The sequence below is a fragment of the Chrysochloris asiatica genome, unplaced genomic scaffold (assembly GCF_000296735.1).
Source record: "Chrysochloris asiatica unplaced genomic scaffold, ChrAsi1.0 scaffold00013, whole genome shotgun sequence".
Classification (NCBI taxonomy): domain Eukaryota; kingdom Metazoa; phylum Chordata; class Mammalia; order Afrosoricida; family Chrysochloridae; genus Chrysochloris; species Chrysochloris asiatica.
Window position 1 is genome coordinate 34,547,824 of NW_006408531.1, and position 10,631 is coordinate 34,558,454.

A 10,631-nucleotide genomic window follows, 5' to 3' on the forward strand; every position below is an offset into this window, starting at 1 on the left:
AAGCATCAAGAAAAGATGGAAGGAATACATAGAGTCACTGTATAAAAAGGAAATGGTTGATGTTCAACCATTTCAAGAGGTCGCATATGATCAAGAGCCAATGATACTGAGGTAGGAAGTCCAAGGTGCATTGAAGTAATTGGCAAAGAACAAGGCACCAGGAATTGATGGAATAAAATTTTAAATCTTTCAAAAAAGTGAAGTGGCACAGGAGGCACTCAATCATCTATGCCAAGAAATTTGGAAGACAACTATGTGGCTGACTGTAAGAGATCTGTATTTGTGCCCATTCTAAAGAGAGGTGATCCAACTGACAACCACCTCTTGTCAGTTTCTTGCACTTGTGTGTTGCTGTGATACTGGAAGTTATGCCACTGGTATTTTAAGTAACAGCAGGGTAACACATGGTAGACAGGTTTCAGCTAAGCTTCCAGAATTCGACAGATAAGAAGAGACAGAACACTTCTAAACGGTGAGCCACCAAAAACCTTATGAATACCAGGCGAGCATAATCTGATACAGATCACCAGAAGATGAACTCCTCCTGTCTTAAAGGCACTAAAAGTATTACTGGGAAGGAGCTACCTCCTCAAAGTAGAGCTGCCCTTAATGACATGGATGGAAGAAAGACTTTGGACTCTCATTTGTTTGTGGAGCATAATTCAAAATGAGAAGAAACAGCTGTGAATATTCATTAATAATCAGAATGAGAAACATATGAAGTATGAATTTAGGGACATTGGAAGTCATCCGAAATGAAATGGAAAATGTAAAGATCAATATTCTAGACATAAGTAAGCTGAAATGGACTGGTATTGGCCATTTTGAATCTGACAATCATATGGTTTACTATTCCATGAATGATAAATTCAAAAGGAATGATGTTGCATTCATCGTCAAAAAGTACATTTCAAGGTCTTTCTTGAAATACAATGCTGTCTGTGATAAGATAATAAGCCTACAAGGAAGGCCAGTTAAAGCCACTATCATTCAAATTTATATACCAATGACTGAAGTCAGTAATGATGAAATTGAATCCTACCAACTTTTTCAGCCTGAAATTGATCTAGCGTGCAGTCAAGGTGCATTGGAATTACTGGTGATTGGAATGGGAAGGATGGAAGCAAAAAGGACGGGTCTGTACTTGGAAAAGATGACCTGGTGATAGAAATTACACTGGAGATCTCATGACAGAATTTTGCAAGACAATCAACATTTTCAACAAAATGAATGAAGACTATATGCATGAGCTTTACCAGATAGATTACATAGAAATCAAATTAACTGTATCTTAATATTACCAACCAAAATAAGGCCAGGGGTTGAATATGGAAGAGATTTATTCGTATGCAAGTTCAGGCTGAAGCTAAAGAATATTAAAACAAATCTTCCAGAAACAAAATATGAATCCCACTTAAATTTAGAGACTATCTCAAGAACAGATTTGATGCATTAGGTACTAATGACTGAAAACCAGAGTAGTTGTGGGATGACATCAACAGCATCATACATGAAGATAGAAAATGGTAATTAAAAAGCTAGGAAAGAAACTATCAAAATGAATGTCAGATAAGAAAGACTCAGAAACAAAGAGCTGAACAGAAAATTTCAAAGGATAACTTGAGAAGATAAAGTATTATAATGAAATGTGCAAAGGCTTGGAGTAAGAAAACCAAAAGGGAAGAACATGCTCAGCATTTCTTAGTGGACAAAATATTGAATGATGCAGGAAGCATCCAAAGAAGATGGAAGTACAATACAGAAGCACTGTACCATAAAAGTCTTGCTCAAGGTTCAATCATTTCAAGACAGTATGTAAACCAGAACCAATGATATTTAAGGAAGAAGTTCAAGTTACCCTGAATGCACTGGTGAAAAACAAGCCTGCAGGAATTAACAGACTACCTGTTGAAAAGTTTAAACAAACTGATGTAGATCTGGCGATGCTAACAACCTATTAAGTAGCTCTGGCAGCCTAGTGGTTATGAGTCGGGCTGCCAACCTCAAGGTCAGCAGTTTGAAACTACTAGTGGTTCCATGGGAGAAAGATTAGATGTTCTGCTCTCATAAAGATTTACAGCCTTGGAAACCCTGTGCAGGGTCACTATAAGTTGGAACCAACTCCATTGTATTTACCAACAACAATACCACCTATTAGAAAATATACATTTCTGTGCCCATTCCAAAGAGAAGTTACTCAACAGAATGTGGAAATACATTGAACAGTATTATTAAAGCAAAATTTTGCTGAAAATAATTCAAGTAAATTGATAGGGAGCTGCCAGTAATTTAAGTGGAATTTCAAAGAGGAGGCAGACTGAATTATATCATTAGTGATATCAAATGATTATTAGCTGAAATGAGAGAAAAACAAAGATTTTACATTTGCAAAGGCATCTGACTGTGCAGATCATAACAAACTATGGGAAATTCCAGAACATTTCGTTGTGCTGATGAGGGAGCCGTACATAGACTAAGAGGCAGTCATTGGAACAAGACAAGGGATATTTAATGGTTTAAAATAAAGACGGCTGTGTGTCAGGGTTGTATTCTTTCATCCTACTTATTCAAACTGTATGCTAAGCAAACAGTCTGAGAAACTGGATTATATGAAGAATAACATGACATCAGGACTGCAGGGAGACTCATTAACAACTTGTGATAGGCTGATGATACAACCTAGTTTGCTGAAAGCAAGGGGGGCTTGAAATACTGATGAAGTTCAAAGACTGCCACTGCAGCCTTCATTATAACTTAACAACTCAATGTAAAGAAAGTGAAAACCCTTACCACTGGACCAATAAATAACATCATGATAAGTGGAGAAAAGATTGAAATTGTCAAAGACTTTCTGGTCTTTGGTCTTTTGTGTGTAATGTATCAAATCTGTTCTTCACATGATCTCTAAATTCAGATGGGATATATTCAATGTCATAGTTTGGCTCTCATGGACTTGTTTTCCTTTTCTTCAGCTTCAGTTTGAATATGCATATGAATAATTGATAGTCTGTTCCACCATCTGTCAGTTTGTCGTACTGTGGTGGCTTGTGAGTTGCTGTGATTCTGAAAGCTATGCCACTGGTATTTTAAATACCAGCAGGATCACCCATGGTGGACAGGTTTCACATGAGCTTCCAGACAAAGACAGACTAGCAAGAAGGAGTGAGAAACTACTTCCAAATCTTTACTCACTGAAAACCTTATGAATAGCAGAGAAACACTGTCAGATACAGTGCCAGAAAATGAGCCCCTCAAGTTGGAAGGCACTCAAAATGCAACTGGGGAAGAACTGCCTCCTCAAAGTAGAGTTGACCGTAATTATACAAATGGACTAAAGCCCATAGGAGAAAAGCCCACAGGACCTTCATGTGCTGATGGTGCACAACTCAAAAGGAAGAGGAACAGTGGTAAACATCTACTGAAAATCATAACATGGAATGTACAAAGTATGAATCTGGGAAAATTGGAAGTTGTCAAAAATTAAATGGAATGTATAAACATCGATATTTTAGGCATTAATAAGCTAAAATGGACTGGTATTGACCATTTTGAATCTGATGACCACATGGCTTACTATGCCAGAAAGAACATATCCAGATCAGTCATGAGGTACTATGCTATCTGCGATAGGATAATATCCATGCACCTACAGGGAAGCCCAGTTAATACCACTATTATTCAAATTTACACGCCAATCACTGAAGACAGTGAGGAAGAAATAGAAGAATTCTACCAACTTATTCAATCTGAAATCGATCAAACATGCAATCAAGATGTATTGATCATTACTGGTGATTGGAATGCAAAGGCTGGGAGTAAAGAGGAAGGATCAGTAATTGGAAAATATGGCCTTGGTTATAGACATGATGCTGGAGAACGCATGACAGAATTCTGCAAAACCAATGATTTGTTAATTTCAAATACCTTCTTTAGACAGAATAAAAGATGATTATACACATAGACTTTGCCAGATGGAATACATAGAAATAAAATTGACTACATCTGCTGAAAGAGATGGTGGAAAAGCTCCATATCATCAGTGAAAATAAGGCCAGGGGCAGACTGTGGAACAGACCATCAGTTACTCATATGTGTTTATGTCCTTAGTATGTGACTAGAGCAATATTTTCATGTGTTATTTTAAAAATCACAAAAAGCTGTTAAAATCCAATAAAATAATACTGGTGAAGTAACTCCAGTGCCAACCTGCAGCAAACTTGACAATAGACAGTGGGGGATGATCTCAGGTACAATCTAATGCAGAGACACCCCCAGTCTTTTTTGTTCTTTTCTTCTTCTCTTTCTTTCTTTCTGTAAGGTTTTACAGGAGAAGACAACCTAATCTTTTCCCCATAGTGTACCTGGTGGGTTCTAACCATCATCTTTGTGGTTAGCAGCTCAAAGCTTACCTTATAGCACTAGTAGGACTCTTACTTTTATCTATTTGTTGGAGATGGGTGTTTTTATGTGCTGTCCAGTCAGTTCTGACTGAAAGAGCCTGAATAGGTTTTCTGAGGAGTAGCTGCTGGGTTTGAATTGATGACCTAGTGGTTAGCAGTTCAGTGCTTATTCTATAACACTTTGTTGTTGTGTACAGACTCATAGCGACTTTGCACAGAGTTTTTGAAGCAGCTGGTAGATTTAAACTGCCCACTTTGTCATTAGCACAGTTAAAAATCCAGTGCTTATCCTACAACATCACACCAGGGCTCTATAATGCCTGAGGTGTGAACAATTACTTGGCTCCCAGTGCACATTAATCAAATATACTGAAAAAATACCTACATTTCTTCTAAATTATTCTAACTAAAAACAGCATACATAAGGATTTTTAAAATCTTGAATTATTTGTAGAATTCATTTTACTCTTCTTGAGTAAATTTTGTTTAAAACATATTTATAAGTATTGAAAATGGAATTTTGACAAAAAGGGCTTAACACATTTTTGCTCTGGAAAAAATGGTTTCAAAGTATCTTTTATTAAACGTGATTTTGTTTAAAGAGACTGGCTTAAATCTTTAGCACAGAATCATTGAGGAAAATAAATTAATAAACAATTTATAAATACATCAGAATAGTGGTTTTTTATACCTCCTAATTCTAGAAATATCCTGCTTTATTGTGATCATAATGAATGAGCTTGTTTTGCTTTATAAATATAATGAGCCAATTATTAATGACTGCAACATATTCCTTTATGAAAATCAGTGAAAGGAGAATTTTTCTTTCTTCTCATTTTAGTTCACATAGCAACAGTTGTTGCTGTAAAGTGCTGTTGAGTCAATACCAACTCATAGTGACCCTGTTAAAGGTTTCCAAGGAGATGCTGGTGAGTTTGAACTATTGACCTTGTGAGTAAAACCTACCTGTTGGTCCTCTAGCCTGCACTAATAGAAACCCTCTCCTTTAGTGATTTTCTAATAAGTAGAAATAGAACAGTTCTGTTTTCTTAAGACAGGGTCATTTTGTAGTTGTTGTTGTCTTCTTCATTTCATAAGATTAATTTTTACTTACTAGATGAATTCTAATTAATAGTCGCTGCACTCTCCTATTCTTCGAGATATCCCCATGGTAGTCACTTTACCAAAAGCAAAACTTATTAAATATAATATGCCAGCAGTAAATAATCCATTCAACACTCTCTGGATCTATAATGCTGAGGTTTGCCTTTAATCAAATGTGGTACATAGATTATACACACACCAGATTTATAGCTCTGTCCATAGACAAGAGAAAATAAACCATGGAAAGGAAAAATTAGATCATCTAATCTACCACAATTTGTTTCTATGTGGTACTTTTATGTCTTCTTTTCTGATGAAAATTGGTATTTACTTTTCAATTATAATGAATTAAAGTAGTAAAGAATTTACTGTAACAAACACCAAATTGGACCAGAGCTAATGTTTCTGTATGATCCTGGAAGTTACTGATTATGAAGATGAATTTCCAGTGAATATCAGTACTAAGCAGATAAGAATCTCGAAAGTCAGCCCAAGTGCAGCATGAATAAGGAAAGACTATATTGGATGTTTTATTATTGTTCAGGCATTTAAAGAAGTATATTAGATCAAGTATATTAGTTATTTCCATGAGAAGGGAGAAGCCCAGATTTTAAAGAGGATGAATAACAATATCTAGCTAATGTTGTTGGTATTATTGTTGTTGTTGTTATGTGCCATCGAGTCGGTTCCGACCCATAGCGACCCTGAACAAGGTTTCCGAGGCTGTAAATCTTTCCAGGAGCAGAAAGCCTCATCTTTCTCCCACGGAGCAGCTGGTAGTTTCGAACCGCTGACCTTAAGGTTCGCAGCCCGATTCGTAACCACTACGCTATTAGTGCACCACTTTCTAGATAAGGAAACAGAGTGTCCAGAATCACACCAGTTTAAATTATAGTCGTAAATTTAAGAGATTTTAGATTAAGAAAAATGTAAATGCCATGTCATATTTCTCTTGATAATATTTTTGGGAAATTATGTTGTTGTTTTTATGTGCCGTCGAGTTGGTTCCGACCCATAGCGACCCTGAACAAGGTTTCCGAGGCTGTAAATCTTTCCAGGAGCAGAAAGCCTCATCTTTCTCCCACGGAGCAGCTGGTAGTTTCAAACTGCTGCCCTTGCGGTTCGTAGCCCGATTTGTAACCACTATGCTACCAGAGCTCCTTTGACCCTGTACTATGGCACTTATTTAATATTGATCTAGAGAGACAGAATAACACAATTAAAGACAACTCCTTAGAGAAGCCTTGTCTGAACATCAAGTCTAAATTAGTTCGTTTAAACGTTCTCACCCTTATCCTGCCTGGTCTTCATCATGGTTATACCCCATCTGACAGCATATGTGAATCTTCTTTTCTTTTTCAAACAAAAATTCTCACATATTTATTACTGAATCAACCTAATAATGCAGAAACATAGAAACAGAAGAAGAAACCATAATTTTTCCAATATGCTTTGTTAAATTGTTCAATTAGTGTTGACATTTTCAGCTTGATATGGTAAGAAGATAGAGAATTTCACAGAGTAAAATATGTATGTGACTCTTTGTAGATCCAGGTACTTTATTTTCCAGTGTTTTCTCTTGTAATTGTGCCTGAATTCATTGCCCGTTTTCATTCACATACTTTGTTGAGTGAGGCAATTCTGCTTTTGTTTCTTGGCCAGGAATATCTTGATCCCGAAAGCCTTGTGAGAAGATGTGGCAAGGATAAAAGTCAGTCACACATACCATTCAGTTGTTGTTGATGTTAGGTGTCATCAAGTTGGTACCGACTCATAGCAAAACTATGCACAAAACAATGAAACACTGCTTGGTCTGGCATGAACATTACAATCGTTGCTACACTTGATACTGTTGCTGCTGGCACTGTGTCAATCCATCTCATTGGGGATATTCCTCTTTTTCACTGACCATCCACTTAACCAAGCATAATGTTCTTCTCCAAGGGCAGGTCCCTCCTGAAAAGAGATGCAAAGTATAGGAGATGAAAACTGGCCATCCTGGCTTCTGAGGAGCATTCTGGCTGTACTTCTTTCAACACAGATTTATTTGTTCTTTTGGCAGTCCATGGAACTTCTAATATTCTCTTCAATCATCATAACTCAAATGATCAATTCTACTATGGTCTTCCTTACTCACTGTCCAACTTTTACATGCATATGAGGCTATTTAAAATACCAAAGCATGCCTTAGTCTTAAAACTGACATTTTTGATCTTGAACACTTTAAAGAGGTCTTGTGCAGCAGATTTGCCCAATGCAATACATTATTTGATTTCTTGACTGCTGCTTCCATGAATTTTGATGGTTGATCCAAGCAAAATGAAGTCTTTGACAACTTCAATATTATTGCTATTTATTATCATGTTGTTTATTGGCCCAGTGGTGATGATTTTTAATTTCTTTACATTAAGGTGCAACCCATACCAAAAAAGGCTGTGGTCTTTGATCTTTAGCAGTAAATATTTTACATCCTTTTCACTTGCAGCAAGCAAGCTTGTATCATCTTCATTTTATAGTTGTTAATGAATTGTTCTTCAATACTTATGTTCTTCATATAATCTATCTTCTTGGATTATTGGCTCCAAATACAGATTAAATAAGTATGGTGACAGAATACACCCATGGCACATACCTTTCCTAATATTAAACCATTCAGCATTCGCTTGTTCTGTTCAAACAACTGCTTCTTGTTCTGTGCACAGGTTCCGTATGAGCACAATTCTGTGTTCCCAAATAATCATTCTCTGCAATGTTGTCCATAGCTTGTCATGATCCACACAATCAAAAGACTTCACATAATCAATAAAGCACAGGTAAGCATCTCTCTGCTTTCAGTCAAGATCCATACAGTATCAGCAATGATATCCCTCATTCCATGTCATTGCATGAATCTGGTTTAAACCTCTGACAACTCCCAGTCAATGTATGATTGAGCCGTTTTTAAATTATCTTTAGCAAAATTCTTCTTGCATGTGATATTAATGATATTGTCTGAAGATTTCCACATTCCATTGCATCGCCTCTTTTTGGAATGGGTACAAATATGGATCTTTTCCAATCAGTTGGCCAGGTAACTGTCTTCCAGATTTCTTAGTATAGATGGATGAGTGCCAGCAGTGCTGCATCAGTTTGTTGAGAGATTTCAATTTGTGTTCCATAATTCTTGAACCCTTGTTCTTTTCCAATGCCTTCAGAGCATCTAGACATCTTCCTTCAGTATCATTGGCTCTTGATCATATATTAAATCTTGAAATGGTTAGATATACGCCATTTCTGTTTTGTACAGACACTCTGTGTATTCCTTCCATCTTCTTTTGGTGATCGCTGCATCATTCAATAGAATCCTTCAGTATTTCAAATCAAGGCTTGAAATTTTCTTCAATTTTTCAATATTAAAAAAGCTAACTATGCTCTTCCCTTTTGGTTTTCTGACTCCAGCTCTTTCACATTTTACCATAATATTTTACTTTGTCTTCTTGCATTGCCCTTTGGTATTTTCCATTCAACTCTTTTACCTCATTTATTCCATTTGCTTATGCATCTCTAAACTGGAGAAGAGGTTGCAGAGTCTTTTCTGCTATCCATTTTTTTAAAAAATGTTTTATTGTGAATTATGTGACAGTTTCCATGGAAGAACATTAGTTTTACATTCATCCTATCGTGTATCATTTCATTGGCATGATTACAATCCCCTCCATGCATCATCAACCAACCAAAAGGTATACCCTGCAAACCTGTCTCCCGGTCATCAGCACACAACCCTTCTCCCTCTCTGGGTCTAAAGTCCCCAGCTGCTCCATCTCTCCACGTCATCATCTCTGCTTTCATCTCTGGTGTCACTGCTTCTCTGGGTAGGGTCCCACTCCCCGCTCTTCTCCCTTAATGGTCCCAGGGTCCTCCGCTCCTAAACTGAAAAGTTAATCACTCCCCTCCTTGCTACAAAATGTCTACCTTTACATTTTCAACCCTCACAATCAGTCCTGATAATAATTAGTCACCATTGTATCACAAGATTTGCATTTCCTTTCATCAGCCCTGCCTAGAAAGATTGGATACTACTCAGTGGAGATTCTACCTTCCTCCACTCCCTCTGGATCTAGGCTCCCTCCTGAAAACTTGTAAGCCAATCATTTCTTGCCTTTGTAGCCACCCACTTTGGGTAGCCAATGTGCCAGTTGCCCATCCCTGTTGACTCTGTGTATGGAGGGGGTAGGAATGATCCTTGCTGTAAAGAATTGTTCCCTCAAGTTCATCAAATACTATCAGATTATTCTTTTTTTTCTCTCTTCTTTCTTCTTCTAGTTGAGTTCTGATCTTTCAGTCATTGAAGCCAGGTCAAGTGGGTATTATCTGCAAGTGTGGCTGTTCTTGTGCATATGCCCTCTCTTTTTATCAGCTAGACGCTTCACTCTCCACCCTAGTCCTCTGTTGCTATGTCACTGACTCTGGGCCCAAGAGTCCCCAGGTCTTGCCACACTGCTGGACAACCAGGTCGCCACCAGGGTTCATAGGAGTCTATTGAACATTGTAGGGCTTAGCTCACAGCTTGATTGCTGTTTTTCCCTCACTTCCCCTTGTCGGTGACGAACGTGGTCACCAATCAGAGCATGTATTCCCATTGAGTCTTAGTCTTGGAAGGGGGTTTGCTCTGAGGGGACCCAAGCACTTGTCTTGATGTCTCCTGGGTGAGCAACTTGCTTGTTCTTGTAGTAACTGATAGCCACTTTGTTCTTTTCCATCTTGTTTTCTTAATTACCTTTTACTTTCTTCCTGTATGATGTTCTTGATATCATCCCACAACCTTACTGAGTTTAGGTCATTAGTATCTAGTGAATCAAATGTGTGATTGAGATGATCAATACACATAGGTGGAATATGTTCATGGTAATATCTTGACTCTTGTGGACTTGTTTTTATTTTCTTCAGTTTCAACATGAACTTGCATATAAGCAACTGAGGCTCTGTTCTATAGTCTACCCTTGGCCTTGTTTTGGCTGATGATATGGAGCTTGTTTTGGCTGATAATAAACCTTTGGTATGGATTACATCTCAATGTAAAGAAAACAAAAATCCTTACCACTGGACCAAGATTGAAGTTGTCAAGGACTTCATTCTTCTTGGATCAAC